This window comes from Falco cherrug, chromosome 2 (genome assembly GCF_023634085.1).
Source record: "Falco cherrug isolate bFalChe1 chromosome 2, bFalChe1.pri, whole genome shotgun sequence".
Classification (NCBI taxonomy): domain Eukaryota; kingdom Metazoa; phylum Chordata; class Aves; order Falconiformes; family Falconidae; genus Falco; species Falco cherrug.
In genome coordinates, this window is record NC_073698.1 from 110,951,954 (window position 1) to 110,970,706 (window position 18,753).

Sequence of the window (18,753 nt, forward strand, 5' to 3'; positions counted from 1 at the left end):
TGTTCCTAATTAAGTATAACGTTTCAGATTGCTTACTGAGAAGAATCTGCAATTAAAACAAAATGTTGAAGGCACATCAGTATATGTAACAAACAGCATGAACAAAGACTGATTTGGACAGTATTAAAGAACTCAAATTGGTAATTCATCACTCTTCTGTAGTACTAAAGAGCTGCTAGAATTGCACTGCATTTACATTACACTTTCATTTTAGGGAGCTCGCATCTATAAGCCAACACAGTAGGATTTCAACTTCCATACATTGTATAACACTGTTCTGTTAAGACCCTTTAACAGCATACAGGACCCAGCCAGCAGAGTCTACTTCCCCACCAGCCCTCCCGTTCAGCTCTTCTGCAGCACAGGCCCCTGGCACTTCCTAGCTCCAGAGCAAGTGCCAAGCACAGGCCCACAGCCGGGACCTCACTTGCTCTTTGCCCACAACCTTCCCTTTTAGCACGACCTTTCCCCTCCCCTTCTTCACCTCAGTTTGGAGCAAAGACAGGCTTTAAACTCCCCAAGCAACAGGGTTACTTTTCTCCATATAGTTCTCAAAACAAGCACAAGTGTCCATGATACATAATTCTATGAATCTCACCAAACAGCTTACACATAACCAAGATTAGAAACAAACAAAACCAAAACAACCACCAAAAAAAACCCCAAAAAACCTAAATGAAATCCATTCTGTTAAAACTTTAAGGTAGCATGAAGGTAAAGGCTGTTCTCTCATTCACTCATTATTTACATATTAAGTTATTAGGCAAAACAGGTAAGCAGTTCCAAAATAAGTATTTTGGCAAAGGCAGATGCCTATTAACATGATTGGCAGTGAACATGACATGCAACTTTTTATTAAAACAAACAGAATGCAAGGCTTACGCTTTTAAAACTAAATCTTGTCACATTAGTGGTCAACTTGCTCTTTCTAGATAAAATTTCAGCACCAGGCAACCTCCATATTTGCCTTAAGAATAAATTCAGAGTAGCAACTAGTTGTTAGTGTTCTGGGTCTGTTTGGGTGTGGCTTTGGTTTGTTGGTGGGGTTTTTTTGGGGGGTGGAGGGTGGTGGTGGGGTGGGGGTGGAGGGTGGTGGTGGGGTGGGGGTGGTGAAAGCAACAGAAACTAACCCAGCTTGCTTAATTATTAATTTCCTTTTCGGTTTGTTCTCTCAGAAACAGAAATACTATTAGAAGTAAATTTAATTTGCACCCAGGACAGCTATTCTGAAGACCATTCAGTGAACTGCAAAGATTGCCAACATAAAGAGTCAAAAAAATCCTCACTGCTTGGACAGTTCACAGAGAGATTCAAAGAGAGAAATTCAGATAAACCCATTCCCCAAAAAAGTCACAATGCACATGCACACAAACAGTGCCCCTCCCCATGAAATCCATGAATAGCATACCTTGGACACAACTGAAGAGCCAAATTCATTTAATTGCATTAACAACATTGAAGACTGAAGAACAAATGCTGCCATAATTTTAGTTTGTGTTTGTAATCTCCGTTATTTGTGACCTGTATGTTCCAATCCCAGCAGCTCCCTACAAACTGCCAACATCCTCTACTCCCTCACCCCCAACAGTTCTCTTTAAGTTTCAGCAGTATGCAGCATGTTCTGATTAATGTATTGTAATAAAACTGAAATATTAAGTTATATCAATGATACACAATCAGCAATTGGTATGATATAATTTGCTCCAGAAATATTTTTGTTCTGAAAATTTAAAGACACAAGCCGGATGTGCCATAGACATTACAGGTTACAGAAACCACTCAAAAAAACCAGTTCTAGATTACTACCAAGTACATAGGTCTTTGATTATAATTTCCATCTTTCTGAGATCTTTTTCTTCCTTTGTAATTAATGCTCCGGAGGGAATTTCCTCCAGTACCTTATAAGCTGACGTGCTGCAGTTGGCAAAAGAGAGATTTGCTATCAGCCTCAGAATCCCAAAACTCCCTGAAGACTATGAAGTGCCAGCTTGCACACCCACAATACGTGCTATGGATTGTTCCCTGTGTAAAAAATACACAACAAATCCTTACAAGGAAGATGAAAAATGGTTCTGGTGGCAGGAGGAAGCAAGAATAAGGGAATTAATGTGAACAGCAAACCCAAGATGCAATACAGAGTATTTCCTAAGAGCTGAAAACACAAAAAAAAAGTTTGTATATTTTACCCTTTCATACTATTTAGTTAATGTAAGATTCCTCTTGAAATAATCGTGGGGGTTTTGTACTATCAAAAATTTGCCGTAACACCTTTTTTGTTTGGCTGAGTTTTGGTAAGGTATAAACATTTTCCATAATATAGGGCATCCACTGGAGTCCTGACATGATCATACCCAATAAAAAGCACATCATGAAAGTGAATAAACTATCCTTTTAAGATTTGACAGTTACCTGTATTTCCAGGAATATAACAAATAGCAGTTACTTGATTCCACCTACTAATAGAAATTCCTTAGCAATACCTAATCAGGATATCATAACAGTAAGAATTTGTGAAGAGTCACACTGAAACACACTGTTATTCTACCTGAAGGTTGATAGTCATCCTGCTTACATGCACATGATACAATGACACAATTATTTAAGCTCCCCGCATTTGACCAGCTCTCATCAGCTATCACAGCAGAGCACAAAGGAATGAGCCAGCAGAAGCAATACTCTACCACAAACGTTATTGAGATTCTGTGTGATCTGCAATTATAGTGTCACTGCAATAACCATCATGAAAAGTAACACTACAGGTTGCAATTACAACCTGTTTGTTCCACTCATCTTATAACCACCCTAACTATTATTAAAAAAAACTAACCACAAACAACCCCCACACCACACACTTCCCCTTCATAGCTGGAAAATAGAACAGAAAACAGGAAAAGGCTGACACTTCCCAGAAAAAGATGTAATCCAAGGTTTTGTCACAACCTCTAGAGGTGGTCTGCAAATCTTCACTCCATGTTTCCCTTTCCCTCTGCTCTCAAGGTCTCCCTTTTTCTTGGCTCTCGCTCCCATCCACCCTTTTTCTTCTCGTTGAGGCAATGTTGTTTTTTTAAAGTCTCAAAAAAAAGTTACTTAACAAGAATTTAAATCCATATTAGAATAGGCACTGCATGTGTATGTGTAGGAAATTCCACTGGCTTCTAACAAAATTTGCTTTGGCTGTATTATGAAAAGTAGAAGCAGCAAAGTATATTAGAATCTTGTGGTAGCATACGCAACAGTTACCCTCAACAGGCCACCATCTATCCAGGCTTCCAAGTCAGTAATTTTTGAAACATTAGATTTGAAATCTGACATCCTACACTGCAGACCAGCTTGTTTGCTAGGGATATTTTAGCATCTTTTAATATGTATCTGTCATTCAAGTAAGGTCATACCTGTATCTTTTTAAAACCCCTAAAAAATTCAATTTTCATAATCTTGATACCTGAAGTAAAGAATAGAGGAAGCAACAATAAAGCCAACAAAAAACATTGTACTTATATAGTACAATGCACACATATCAAGAAGTACTAGAAGAGAGCACAGTTTTTTCACCAGCTAGCAAGTTTTCTAAATGTGCTCGGGGAAGGAGGAAAAAAAAAAGACATCTGCACAGCCTGGCAAACACTTGGTAAGCAGCTGAGTTACAGACACTTATTTATAGCTAAATAAGCCCTCAAAGCTTCATTTTAACCCCCCCCCACACACACACATACAGTCCATACTGTCTCATACGGCATGAACAAAAACAATGACACATCCCCCAGCTATACTTCCCACTTTATTCCATATCACAAAGGGACCTTTCCCAAGTTTACCTGTCAAGACCACAATTTTCTCTTTACTTCAGTTTCCTTAGTTTCTTTCATAGTTTACAAGTGGATCAGTTGATGAAAGAGTATCAATAGAAATAAAAGGAGAAAAGAAAATCTTAAGCCAAAGCTTCTAATGTAACAAATGATGCATGCATTGCCAAAATGCATGTACAACACTAGTGCCATCTCTACTGTTTTCTAGATGCCTGTTTACAGCTTACAGGCTATTAGATTTTTATACTACTAGGTGAAAGCTCATACCCTACTGATTTTTGAGGTTTCTACAATACCTCTTCTCTTCTGTAGGGGAAAGCAAACCACAGCAGGAATATCACACTGATGAAGTGGAGCGACACCCAGAACACTCTTGACTTTAAATGTTTTTCATGTCCTTCCTTTCTACTTGGATAGACCTATTCATGAAGTCTCAGTCTTGGTTAGCCTATTCTGGACAAAGCTTTATAAAAAGCCAGTAAAGTCATTTACAAGCTACAGGGGATTGAAGACCTTCTTTGCATGGACATTTGAGAATCAAAAACTTCAGCAAAACAGATTCAGGAAGCTAATCCACTAGAGACAGATATTAAAAACCGCAACACCCAATACCTCCACAAATAAACCTTTCTGGTTTAAAATAAATAAAAACACTCAGACATATGAAAAAAATTACTGATATATACCACTACAAACTATGAAATACATTACAAAACCAGCCACAAATCACTGTTTATTCCTACTCTTCTGTTACACAGTTTCTCTGCCACAAGAACTGTTGGTGCCTCAACACAACAACAACAACAAGCAGCTTATCCTCTTTTTTGCTCCTAATCATCACTTATGCTTTTGCATGATCAGGAACATCAAAGCTAGGGTTTGGAGCCATCATAAGAAAATTATATTTGTTTTTGCCATAAGGAAACAGATGTCAGCTTTCAACCACTCCAACAACGTGGTAAACAAGTTGATTTAGTAATTTTAAGGTTTTATGCCATTGTTTCTCTGACACAGTTCTGTTTTACCATCCTGCTCCAACTAGCAGCACTCACAGAGATACCAAAAGTAATGCTACTAAAAAAAAAAAAAAACCAACAACCACAAAAACAAAAAACAAACACATAACAACGCACAGACAGAAAAAAAAAAACACCAAACCACAAACCAAAACACAAACATCAAAACACAGTACAAGCAATTTCAGGTCTTTATTTTCCTGTTTCTTCTCAACTAATCATCATGATGGCACTTGATTTATGGAACACCAAAGGCTAAAACATATACCCGTTCAACTCAACAATATGTATGTTTTGTGCTTGTATTAAATACTGTAACAGACATGATGGTAAGCAGCATGTTGTCTGATACCTATCCTAGAGTAATATTGACAGAATGAGTGCCAGAAAAGGTTCCAGAGTCTGAAAGCCTTCTCCCCTCTGACAAATCCCTGGACTTCTTACAGTTCCTGGCAGCCAACCCACACAGCCTGGAAAGATGAACATGAAAAACTTAGGAAACAGAATAAGGCAACAATACAACAAAGAATCTTGACTTTGTCAGAACATCTGTTGTTTTGAACACACAAGGACTGGACAGATAAAACAGTTTGGAAAACATCAAAAAGATACAAAAACCACTGCAGTTTACTGCTGTCCTCAGCACAGACTAAATGTTGTTGCTTCTATTAGACAAGCCTCATCAAGCATTTTAAGAAAACCTATCTGTGAAGGAATCTCAGCGGCATTTTTACGTATATGCTGCTGAACAAGGGTTAACAATACCAAGAGCAGCCTTTGCAACAAATGACCCACAGTAACTCGTAGAGCCAAATACCCAAAGTCCAATATGTTTCCTTTCAGTGAAGTCCACAAGTTGTAGAAGTGTGGTGTCAAAATTTGTACTTCAGTCAGTGACAGTAACATCTAAAGGACCTACACAGGTGTACCTAGAAGCTGTCTCTGACTTTACAAAATGTGAAGTTTAGTGTTATAAAACCAGGTTTACATTAGAAGTGCTTGTTAATGTATTAGCAAATGCTGCTCTCGAGCAATATCATTTTTACTGCAAAAGTCCTTAGTGCAGATGCCATTAGACCAAGGAATTCATAACTACAAGGTTTTTTTGGGTTGGAGTGGGCACCACCACCAACCTGTATTATCAAAAGCATGCTCCTGCACCTATAAACTGTATTTACTGTACAATCACTTCTCCAACATTGTATGCTATACTGACAATGTCTTTCTGTGGACTTTCTACTTCAATACCTCTGTTTTTTGGTTTCCCTGCCAAGCAATGCAAAGATCAGCCAACCTACACCCCAGAACTGACCAAGCATTTTTGAGAAAACAGTTATAATTGAACAACTTTAACTGACAGGTACAGGATTTGCAGCAAACTATACTGATCCCGCTACGTAAAGACAAACAAGCTGTTCAAAGGCATATCTGGAAAAGAATCAGATCTTGACAGACTTGGCATTTCCTAGCTCTGCAGGGCCTGGGAGATGTTTCTGTCAAAAGTCATTATGGTCAAGGTGTTCTACAAGGACACTTAATGGACATAATTGCCACTTACAGTTACCTCCATTTTAAGTTGGAAACCACTCAAAGCCAACCATCGCTGTGGCTGAAAGCTCAGTCTGATGCCTACTTTGATGACAATACATTATTTATGATATTAGGGAAGGTGATGCCTTACATCTTGTTCTGCAGTTCAAAGCCCACATCTCAGATGAAGTTTTTGCTTCTGCTATTAAAGAAAGTGCGGGTTTTGTTTCTGTAATTGTTTCTACTATTTACTGTTAAGCAAAAACCCAAATAGCTTGGCCAAAATACACAATGGCTGATAGTCACACTCAAAGACATCAATCGTTATCTTATAATACTCAGTCCATAACTTCATGGTCCAAAAGAGATCCTATTCAGAAGGCAAAGATACTTTAATCCAGTCATTGTTATTGTGCAGTAACAACATTCCTGGTTTACTGGCTGTGCTAAAACAGTTGACATTCAAGCGCTGTTTAGGTCCAAATTTGCTAAATTTTCAAGAGAGAATAATCATTAGGTCTATTCAGGTACCTAACCTTTTAGTAAAGCTTTTCACGTCATTCTCACAATTCTCAAGTTGTAGCTGAAATACATATATCTCCATACACAAATTGACTGTGCTCTTCTTGGTTTTACCAGCTGTGGAACCTACAGACAACTTCTACCAGTTAAAGGTGTCAAGGACTAGGTTAACTTCTGTACTATGAGCACTATTTTTTCATCTGTTATCAGTCCATGGAAAAAGCAGCATACTGCTTTCTTCAGAAAAAGTGCATTTTTGAACAATCAGACCTATAGATTGAGTCTTCTGGTGCTGTTAAGAACTTTATAAGCATGAAGGAACTTGTATTTTTATCATGCAATCAAAAAAAGTTAAGATAAGCAGTTTAAGTTTAAACAATACATGCATGAAACCTGTTGAAACAAATTACACTGGAAGCCTTGCAGAAACATTGTATTTGAGGAGCTGGTGGCATTGAACAGACCCTTATCTGCTCTGTTGGGCCTCATACTTTTGGCCTGAGAAGCCTGAACGTTAGCATCAGTAGCCAGACACTGCACAGGAACCAGCTAGAGTGTCCCATGCCAGTCTGTAAGGACAAAATTTATGTGAAACTACAGTATTATCACTCTATAGATTGTCTGGTAGGTAACATCTCCAACCTCCCCCAGTTCTTGCCCTCATTCTGCAAACTTCAGCTTTTTATCCATGATCTACCTTAGGAACAGGAAAAAAATACACAATCATAAATTACTCTTTTATACACTGACTTTATAATCCAAGGCCCCTTTTCTAAAAAAAAAAAAAACAAAACAACAAAACCCACAACCTCATGGCAGCTAACCCTGAACTTCCGAGGAAAGCTCTGCATACACCTACCATCAAGATCATGTGGCACCTAAAACTGTGAGGGCAGGGGAGGAAGATGAAGAGGTTGTCTACAATTTTGAGGTGGTTTTATTTACATTAATTTACAATGTTTAAGTTTATTAAGATTAATAATAAATAATCAGATTTATGAAGTCATACATTTATTTTAGGATAACAAGAATTAGCTAGAAAAAGATTTTCTGTCCAGAATTTTTTGATGATACAAAGGAAACCCAAAGAAGTTTAGCAAGCAAATCTAAATGCTAACAACTGTTTAGAATTTTCTGTCTGAAAGAACCAATCACTGTAATCACATTCAAATTACATCACAATAGCATTACTATTAAAAAATCTGTTTGCTGCTCTTTTAAAAAAAAAGACTGTTAGGAGCCTGTTTCTTTGGGGTTTTTTTCTTAAATACTTTCCAATTGTTGTAAACAGGACTAAAATAAAGCAGCAATTATTTAAAAAAAGCTTTAAAGTGTTTATAAAATTAAGCATCAAGGAACTTGCTCTTATTAGAAAACTCATATCAAATATGCCATAGACTAAGTCAATGAGTTGCATAAGCCAGTTAAACTTGCGAATGAACCTCAATGGAGGCTGTACATACACATGCTACCTAGAAAGACCTCCGAAAAAAACTCTGTGTGTATATACACTTGTGCATTAAGTACATAAAGTGCAATTAATAAAGATATTTTATGTATTTTCCCCAAAAGCTATAAAGGAAGCTGTACAGCAAAGGAGAAGCTAGATTTCACACTCAAATCAAAAACTTTTACACCACTGAAAGCTAAGATGCAACTACCTACCTTGAATTTTGCACAAAGAAACAGCTACCTAATGTTCATCAAGTGACATCATCTCCACACAGCCCAGGTACAAGCCTTTCTTTAAAAATCTTCAGGGATCCCCTCTTCTTCCCCCTGCCCCTCCCCCCCCCCCCCTTCTTTTTATTGGGGATGGAGGGGGCTAAGGGGGAGGGGAAAAAAACCACAACCCTTTCTGATACTGTCACCTGTATGAAAACGCTACCTTAAGGCAGCAATGCCTGTTTCAATTTGCTTTCTTCAAGAAAGGGAAAAAGCCACTTGAACAACAGTTCATAGCTAAATGCTGTTTTGCTAGTCTGCTGTCTCTCTCCCATCCCTTTGGAGTTTGCCAATGAAAACATTATTTTTCTACTGGTGCTACATGCTGAAATTAGTTCAGTATCTCACAAGTACCTGCTGTTGTTCAAAACAACTGCTAGCCAGTGGCAAGAAAGTAGCCCAGAGCTGAACAAAGAAGGAAGCACAGGGGCAAAGAGGCTAGCACCCTAACTGAAAAAAAACAGGGGCAAGCAGATATGACTATTTAGCTTCCTAAAGACCAGACAAAAGGGACAAGATAGTACAGCCATCATACTACTTGCAAGATGAAAAATTCAAAATTATTGCTACACTGGTTATTTTTTTAAGCTATATTTTTCTAAACCACTTCCTCTTCAAGTGAGAATGAAAAATTTACAGAACACATCTGATCCCTACTGAAAGAAAGGGAAATGAAACACCTTTCCCAACTGACTATGCTTCACTGGAAAACTTCATATACATGTTCATAGAGTCCATGCCACTGGTAATATGACAGTACTGGACACATACTATTTACTCCATCTATTGAACTTGAAAGATAAGATAATCCATGAGCTTTCCAAAGATCAAGTAAAAGTTTGGGAGTACATGGCAACTGAGAGAGAGGATGCTTGTTCAGACAGTAGATTTGAGTCACCTGGCTCATTCAGCATGCCAGTTTTACCCTGTTCTCCACTACTTTAACATTTTCATAAAAAAAAACAACAACAACAAAAAAAAAGATGCAGTCTAAACAGACCCTGAAGTTGTAAAGCATGTCTTTTTTTTTTTTTTTTTCAGCTATGTTCCCTCCTGTCTTCCAAAGCCAGGGTTTTCCCCCATTTCTCTCATATTTTTTCTAGGGACAGTAAGGCAGTGGAGGGTGGCAATTGCAGAAGGGTGGGACTAAGATGATGTAACATCAGATGGTAAGTCCAAGCAAAATACGAACTGAGGAAGTATCTAGGAACTGAGAAAAAAAAGCTTTTATTTGCATTAAGTTCTTACCTTTATGTACAAAGTATACAGACTGTGATATTTCCATCAGTTCTTCCTAATTTTTGCTTCTCAAAAAAGGTGGATTTTAGCTTTAACCTTTGGAAAGTCCCTTCACCAGCTCCTGTCCCAACCCACTGCATCTACTATTTCACAAATGCTTCTATGTGGAGTCATTGCTACTGTTTGCGTAACAATACAAAGCTATTGTGCAAGTATTTACAACCGGCATGCTACCCAAATTTTCTCTGAAAAGTTGGCACACCAAAGCAGTATGCAGCACTTCATATTTCTATTACACTTTAACAATTTCCTAGAGGAGTGGCATTTGGCAGGAAGAACTGTTTATGTAGGACAAATTAAATCTTGCTGAAAGTGATCAAAGATTCATAATTTCAAAATGAGCTGCATAAGTCTTGGAATGGAAAGAACTAATTAACTTACGGCTTACCAACCCCTGTCAAACCAGAAACATTTATACTGTGGGTATTTACCACAGCAGGTATCAAACAATTATGTTAACAGTAAGACTTGCCTGCATAAACAGGGATGTCCAAGGGCATTTTAGACAGTGTAAAATACCCAAATTATCTGCTTAAGCCTAGCACATATAACAGAATTTAATAAACTACTTTTTTTTTTTTTTTTTTTTTGCTGGGATAGCAGGTACAGTACAATCAGGTTGCCCCCTAAAGCTGCTAAAATGAGCTGCTGACTCCTATGTTTATGCAACGAACTCATTCTAGATGGGCTATTTCCAAACAGCTGTGGTAGTGCAGTGTGTTTTCATTTAAAACATAGAGTAACTCAGCATGATTTTAAGAGGAGTCTTTCAGATTATTCCCCCTTGGCCCTCCCACCTTTCCTCCAAAGCATCTTATCAAATGTTTATACATCCAATAGCTTAGATCTCATGATGTCATCACACTCACATGTGACCATAGGGAATACCTGGAGGCACACATCCTGCACATGCATGTACCCTGCCTATCAGTGTCACACTAGAAAAAAAGAGTGCCCTCAAAGCATAAGTCTGACTCCACACACACTGCTGGCATAGAGTTCAGCAACCATATAATGCATTGTTTTGTCAAAAAAAATCTCCACACAAACTGTAATAAAACTACCTACATCTATTTGTGATCAGCACTAGAAGTTTATTGTCCACTTGTCCCAATACAATGCCTCCTAAAGGGCCTTCTCTATCAGCTCCCTCTTGAAAAGGATGAGTGCAAATGAAGGTCAGACACTAAACATTGCCCAATAACAGCAAAATAAATCTCCTCCAGTCGCAAATCTTTGCAATGTTATTTAACTACGCTTTGAGATCAGCAAAGTCTGTCTGTGTATGTTAGCTTACCCACATTTCTATAAGCCTTTTCTTGACCAAAAAGGTAGGGGGTTGTTTGGTTTTGAGTGGGAGGAATTAAAGAAGAAACACTCATCAAATTGAAGTCCACACTCTCATGAGGTAATACTTTAGTAGGATTTCTCCACTTTTCTACTCCTACCATAAAGGACATCATCCTTACTTCAGTGTCTCATACCAGCATCACCTGGAAGTGAGAGGACCCAGAGGTCCAACCTCCCTTTAAGAACTGTGGAACACACAAATGGAGACAAATCACTTAATGAACACAAGACTAGTTCAAGTAACCAGGGCTGAAACTCACATTTTCTATGCCATGAACTATACACTTAGAAGTTAATTTTGTGTGACCCAGCATCACTCAATTCCTTTTGCAGATCTAGGCTACTTGTTTCTTTTAACTTAGCATAACCTTTTAGCAGTGGTACCCCTACATTGCAGAGAGTAGGTCCACCCTTACTGGAATGTCATGCCCCACTGAAATTATTTTCTCTCCCTATCACTAAGCTCAAGGGTGGACATGCTAGCACAAAGCCAGGCAACACAAAAAAACAGAACAGCAAGGATATGAAGGAACCACAATCATATTATGCCTGGGCAACAGCTCCAAAGAAAAAAGGAGGGCGTCAAATAGAAAGCATTAGAGCTACCACTACCTTCAAGTAATATCAGTCAACAGAATCAGAGCTGCATGATTAAAGAAACTGTCAGTAAGGCTTGGTTTTGGTTTTGAGTTTTGGTGGTTCTGTTTGGGGTGGTTTTTTGTTTTTTGTTTTGTTTTTTGTTTTTTTGTTTTTTTTTTTGGGGGGGGGGTTATAAGTATACCAAGAGATAGGTTAAAATAAATGTAGCATTAGAAATATCCAGATTAACAGAACAGTTTCAAGATGTTCACATAAGTGAACTGCTTTGCCTGGGTCATTAGACAGATCTTCAGATATCTACTCCAAGAGCTCAAGGGCCTACACTAGAATTGAATCACAACAGCTGCCCAGGTAACGCTCATTGGTAAGGTGCTTCCAACAGCAACATGAGGCAAAACAGACTGTTCTGTGCAGCTTGGAGGCCTGTTCTTCACAGCACAGCCAGGAATTGCCACTAATAACCGGCCTTCAATGTGTTAACATGAGGTGCTCTAAGAATGTCAAATAAATTGTCAGGTACTTGGGGAAGAAGCAACCATACTATAGCTAAAACCTTTTTCTTTTTTGCAGAATAATGTTTTCTTCCAGAGGAAAACTCATATTTTAAACATTTTAAATACAAAAATCTGATCTTGTCGCACTTGACACACTGCCTTAAGACTTTATATTCTTTTTAAGTTAATGAAGCAGAGTTTCAGAACTACAAAGTAAACTGAAGCATGAATGAGAGGTTTTAGATCTCTGACACTGCACAAGTGAAAAGGAGCTTCTTTTGTAGAAGCCAGAAGATGAAGGAGCAGCTACAATTAGAAGGCATAGTGGGAGTTAATAGAAGGTAACAGGGAGACTGAGAGGCAAGAGTAGTGTGTATACATAAATAGTGAAACTGAACAGGGGAAGAAAAGCATCTTCATGCAATAGGATGCTGACTTAAGACAATCCTCCACAACAAGAACACCTTCTTTACAGCTTAGAAGTATTAAAGAAACACACACAATTACTTGAATTTAAAGTATTCAGCAAGACAAGGCTTTTCCTCACTATTATAGTGAGACAGTAATTAGATTCCTGGTCACATAATCTATTTTTTAAAAATTCTGGGCAAATTCTCAGAGCCCATTCAACATTCTCAGACATGCTAACACTGTGTAATAGAGCTGAGGGGGCCTCCACTCAGCTTTTCAAAGAGTACTTAGCATGAATACATACAGAGGCAACTGCCTGGCTAACAAAAAGCAATTACCTGCATCCTAATACTTCCCTGCCTTTTTGTAAAGCTAGCAGCTATTAAGACAATTGCCAACTTGAATCTTTCAATGAGGACTATGACCAGATACACATATACTACATGCACACTGTCCTATGTAACTACTTCCTCACAGACTTAAAGTTATCAGTGATGCAGTCAGCTGTGCTTGTCAGGGTTACTAATCCCAATGCACAAGAGCACACCAGACAACTATAATGCAGAAGCATATATCCCATTAAACTGATAGGTATTGGTTTCTATAGGGCTCTTAAAATCATTCTGAGTAGTCCAGCAGAAGTCAATGCCATCAAAAAAAAAAAAAAAAGGAAAAAAAAGAAAAATACAGCAGTGTATGACATTGTTTTTCGTGGACATTCAGTTTCACATGCCCAATACAGCAGCCTGTATGAGGCAGAAAAGGAAAATCCCGTTTTTCTAAGTTAGAATCATGGCTCCCTACACAGATGACACACAGTAGTTGTGTTAATTCTGTGACAGATCTTACTCCAGCCTTTCCCACTTCCTGTCATCATCTAAAACTGGGATTCCACCTGGGTGACTCTTCAACTTTCATTCCCAAACTTGCCAGACCCCAATAGCTGCCTTCCTACTTAGTCTTACTGAACCCAACTCAACACCTTTTCATTTTCAATACCTCAGTCAAGTACCCACAACTGTGCACCTCTTAAAATAAGAAGAGGGAAAAAAAAAAAAAGCGCAGAACCATCAAAAAGCAAAAAGCTGCAGTAATGTGATATTACGTAGACACGAACAGAAAAATGGCAAGTACTTCCCTTTTGTAAGAGTGGAGGGGTCTAAGAACACTACCAGGAACCTATGAAATAACTGACAGACATCTTTTTAATTGATCTAGCTACAAAAGCTACAGAGTAGATGTTCCTGTCTTCTCAACCAAAAACTCACCAAAACTTCAGAAGAAATGGGACATCCTCTCTCTCCCTCAACCCATACCGACAACCAAGAACTATGGCCAGTATTCTGCCTAGCTGAACAAATCGGTGTCCTGTTTGAAGGTTTAATCAAGATAAAGACTGAAGCTGTGCACTGGTACATTTTCACCTATTTACTCTATAAATTGAACGGGTAAAAAAGAAAAGCTTTCACTGAGTATTGTGTAGTCAGTACATTACAGAGGCAGTTGCAGAGGCTGGTAAAATATAATAAGCCACGCATGTTGTTATAGCAGAAAATTCTAATGGGCAGCACTTTCTAACACCAGTTTGTAACTCCATAAAATGCAATTACACCGCAGGCATTAATGGTTTTAATTGAACCAATTATGTTCTAAGAGGTAAAAGACTAAAAATACATACTAAATTATACAAAGTCTTTAGCCTAAATAACACTTGGGAGTTAACAAAATACTTGCGCGAAAACGTTATCACAGATGGTCAAACAGTGTAGCACAGTGATACCCTATGCAAACACTCATCACTTGTGGGTTTTTTTCTTTGTTTGTTTGAAGTAGATTCTTATTTTAAGCTCTGAATAGTGTGTGTTTGGGTCAAGGCTGAATGGTTCACTATATATACACTGGAAGGATGTAGCCCCTCACCAAAGAAAATACCACACAGACACTCAGGGTCAAATTGAGGTATTCAGAGAAAGAAAAAAAATACCAATTTCTGTTTTCCCCATGAGTACCATTTGCAACAATATGCCTATGCATGACAAAGAACGGAAGAGGGAATGTGACCAGACATCTCCTTCTTCCCACTTGTCACGCATTTAACTATGGTAGTCCATACTCCATGCTTAGAACTTAACTAGGTCCTGCCATTTAATTTTAGGCATGACTTCTTTAGAGAAACACTTTGTTCCCACCAGAGCACCCATTCAGTGTTTCTCAAAGATTAAAAAAAAAAAGAAAAAAAAAAAAAATGGAAGAAAGTGAACTGTGTAAAGCAGGAAGCTCAAACTTCACAAGATGTTAAAGGAGACAGTCTTTGAAACCAAAAGGAAAATTTTTAGAACTTGAGGCAACATCATGATTCATTCCATCATTAATCTGGTAATTCTTAAATTGAATCACAGTAATTACACTACACTGGAGAACCCAGGCTGATGTTTAACATCCCCCTCTGGCCAAAATAAAGAAAAATAAAAGAATGTGCAAAGATCTCAGTATTAGGCATTCTGCCATGTAGACATGGTCACTGTCCCTGGGGTGAAGTGGCACAGCACAGGGTAGGAGAGGTGGGTGTGAACTTCAGCGAGGTAGGCCTGCACCTGCTCAAGGCAGAGGCAAGTAAGGACAAGCTAAAGCCTCTGTAGAAAGCCAGCTTCTTGTTCCTGGTCTGTCTTCTACTACCTCTGGCACATAAGGTAGGGTCAGAGAAAGCTGAGTTTCTGGGGACTAGAGATGAAAAAGCTAACACGAGGGGGCATGGGTTGTTGATCTCCACTTACAGTCTTAAGCTATCTAAAGAGACAGGTAATGGAGGGACAGTGCCCAGAGCAAAGAATGAGCCAGGCTCTCCTCCAAGGCACACGGCAAAAAAAGAGCAGAAGTAACAGATGAAGTTGCAGCAAGGGCAGTTATAGTATTAAAAAAGAAATTTGCACCATGATAGTAGCCAAACCAGGGAGAAACTGCCAAAGGAGGCTGTGGAAGTGCATTCTCAGAGACCTAGCACAACCCAACAAACCCCTGGGCAACTCAATCCAACACCAGAAATGGCCCTGCTTTGAGTGTGAGAATCCATCGTAATCAAGTTGACTGTGCATCCTACAAGAGTCATGTATAAACAGCCATAAAATTTTCCACTAGCAATAATCTGGCTGTACTAACACAGTGCTATGGATAAAACTGCAGCCAGGCTCAAGCTCAAAGGGCGAGTTAACAACATGCCGATGTCACTGCCAAGAACAGACCCTAAATCTTTCATTCCCCCTCCCTTTTATAGAAGAACATACCGTTACTAAGCAAGACAAAGGAAGGACTAATTTTATGTTTCTGCACAAGGCACAGTATAATGATGTCAACAGACAAATGTTTAAAAAGCTTTGTTTCTCAAGCATTCTTAATCCTCTGGTCAAAATCCCCGATTTTTATTTCTCTAGGCAATACATGGTATGATAGCTATAAGCTACAAAATTCCTATCAGTCCTTAAATATTTTCTTTAATATTAAAGGAAGGTAAAGATCACTGCACATTATTAAGAAGGAATTTAGACTACTACCGAAAAAGTACCCATACACACCGTATTTGATTAAGTTTGTTTTACTCCTTTCCCAAAGCTTCCTAATCCAAGCAAGTAAAACACTTTTGATGCTACAGGGTGCCAGGCACAACAGCTGCCTCGTGTCCCCTTCACCAGGAACACCTCAACCTTCTGAACTGACAGACCACCTGTATCTTTGTTGTTTAAACTATCCAAATGGCAAAAAATGCCACTGGACAGGCGTATCAGGAACAACGTTAGATAGAGAAAACCAGCCAGTGGTATCAGAAGAGATTACTTGTTCAGCAGTTGAGTGGCATCACTTCTATCCAGTTTTCCTACTCTACAAGAGTAAATGAATTGCTAATACTAAGTATGTATTAAGAATTAGTCCTTCTGCCCTGCCCATGATAAGGCCATGGCAAACAGTTGACAGCTAATACACAGGTTTGCTTAACAGCACATATTCCTGGTTCCTTCATCACAGCCTTTCCTACACTATATGTGGGATACACCTGATCCATTGGGTTACTTAATGACAGGCCCCACAAATGCATGATCAAGTTCATGCATTTACAATAATTATTACCTTTCTAGAGGCATACGAGTTTACTGCCAGTAGGATTTAAGATTAGTAGCTGCAACTTCACTCTGTACATACACTTGAAGCTCCAAAGGTAAATATATTTACATGTATTTCTGCTTCTAGACAGCTTGCCAGGTTTTTCTGCTTTGTACTTTTTCTTCAAGGATTAGTTATGCAAGTGTCATATCATTATGTAACTGTATTAATCATGGAATTGTTTAAGCTGGAAAAGACCTAAGAGCAAATCCAACCATATCCACATAGCATTCAACTCAGACTGCTTTCATTTTTAACTACCATCTCAAAAAGGGGCCAGGAAAGACACACAACAGAGGATCAGACAAGTGGACCACATTCATACAATGACCAGTTAAACACATCATGATCCTTCAGCCTAGGACAAAGATCACCTAGCTCCACACTGCTCAGGATTTCACAGACACAGTGAACAAAGTTGTGCAGGGCTGCTGACCGCCTCCTCCAGTACAAGAATTAAAAAAAAAATAAGCAAAACCCATATACTAGAGACCCCAGAGAACTGGCTCTTCACACATGCAGCAACGAGGCTGCAAAACTCCTTTCTCCTGGGCACTCCTGATGCAAGACCTCTAGACAAAAATGCACCTCAAGCTATTAAATACAGATTGAATCACAATTCATGGAAGCTAGGATGAGCACTGCATGGATACACCAACAGGTATTTCCCTGTGCTTATACTCCTCCTCCTTGGCACTCTCTACCATCCACAGGATAAAAGACAGGACAGGCTTGTTGTTTGGGCGTAGAATAAGACATTCAGTTTATCACAGGTTGTCACAAAAGTTTTCCTTCAAACTACCTAACAGTATACACGGTTCCACAGTATTCTATGTTAATTAACCAGTTTGAGGTTCAGAAGCCAGGAAGGGACAAGATACAAACAGGATCATCTGAACTTCTGTGGTCAAGATGGATGAACCTCATAAGTACACAAAAGTTTTGCAAACTCACTGTGTTCAGCACAGCTGTACTATCCTCAGAAATACAAACACCATCATCCAGTACCCTCAGGGTACTCAGCCCCCTGAGCTGGAAGTCTGAGACAAGGAGCAGAATGAAGTCCCCATATTCCAGAAGGAAACAGTTAGTGGCCTGCTGCTCCACTTGGACACTCACAAGTCTACAGGACCAGATGGGATCCACACGAGGGTACTGAGGGAGCTGGTGAAGGAGCTCGCCAAGCCACTCCCCATCATTTATCAACAGTCCTGGCTAACTGGGGAGGTCCCAGCAGGCTGGAGGTTAGCCAATGGGAAGTGCATCTACAAGGAGGAGGATTCGGGAAACTACAGGCCTGTCAGCCTGACCTAAGTGCCAGGAAAAGTTATGGAACCGATTACCCTGAGTGCCATCATATCAGGCCCAGCCAGCATGGGTTTATGAAAGGCAAGTCCTGCTTGACAAACATGATCTCCTTCTGCAAAAAGACGACCCACCCAGTGGGCAAAGGAAAGGCTGTGGATGCTTTTCTACCTGGACTTCAGTAAAGCCTTTGACATGGTCTCCCACAACATTCTCCTGAACAAACCGTCTGCTCAGGGCTTGGATGGGTGTACTCCACACTGGGTAAAAAGCTGGCTGGATGGCCAAGTCCAAAGAGCGGTGGTGAATGGAGTTACATCCAGCTGGTGGCCGGTCATAAGTAGCACCCCCAGGGCTCAGAGCTGGGGCCAGTTCTGTTTAATATCTCTATTGATGATCTGGACAAGGAGATTGAGTGCACCCTCAGTTTGCAGATGACACCAAGTTTGGTGGTGCAGTGTTGATATCCTTGAGGGCAGGAGGCTCTGCAGAGGGATCTGGACAGGCTGGACTGATGGGCCGAGGCCAACTGTATGAGGTTCA

General features: G+C 39.3%; 1 protein-coding gene across 2 annotated transcripts in view; it reads right to left on the reverse strand.

Annotated features, from left to right (window-relative positions):
• The window catches only part of GBE1 (1,4-alpha-glucan branching enzyme 1), a 167,290-nt gene that overhangs the window by 145,985 nt on the left and 2,552 nt on the right, over positions 1-18,753 (reverse strand). The gene's annotated exons all lie outside the window — the stretch shown is intronic.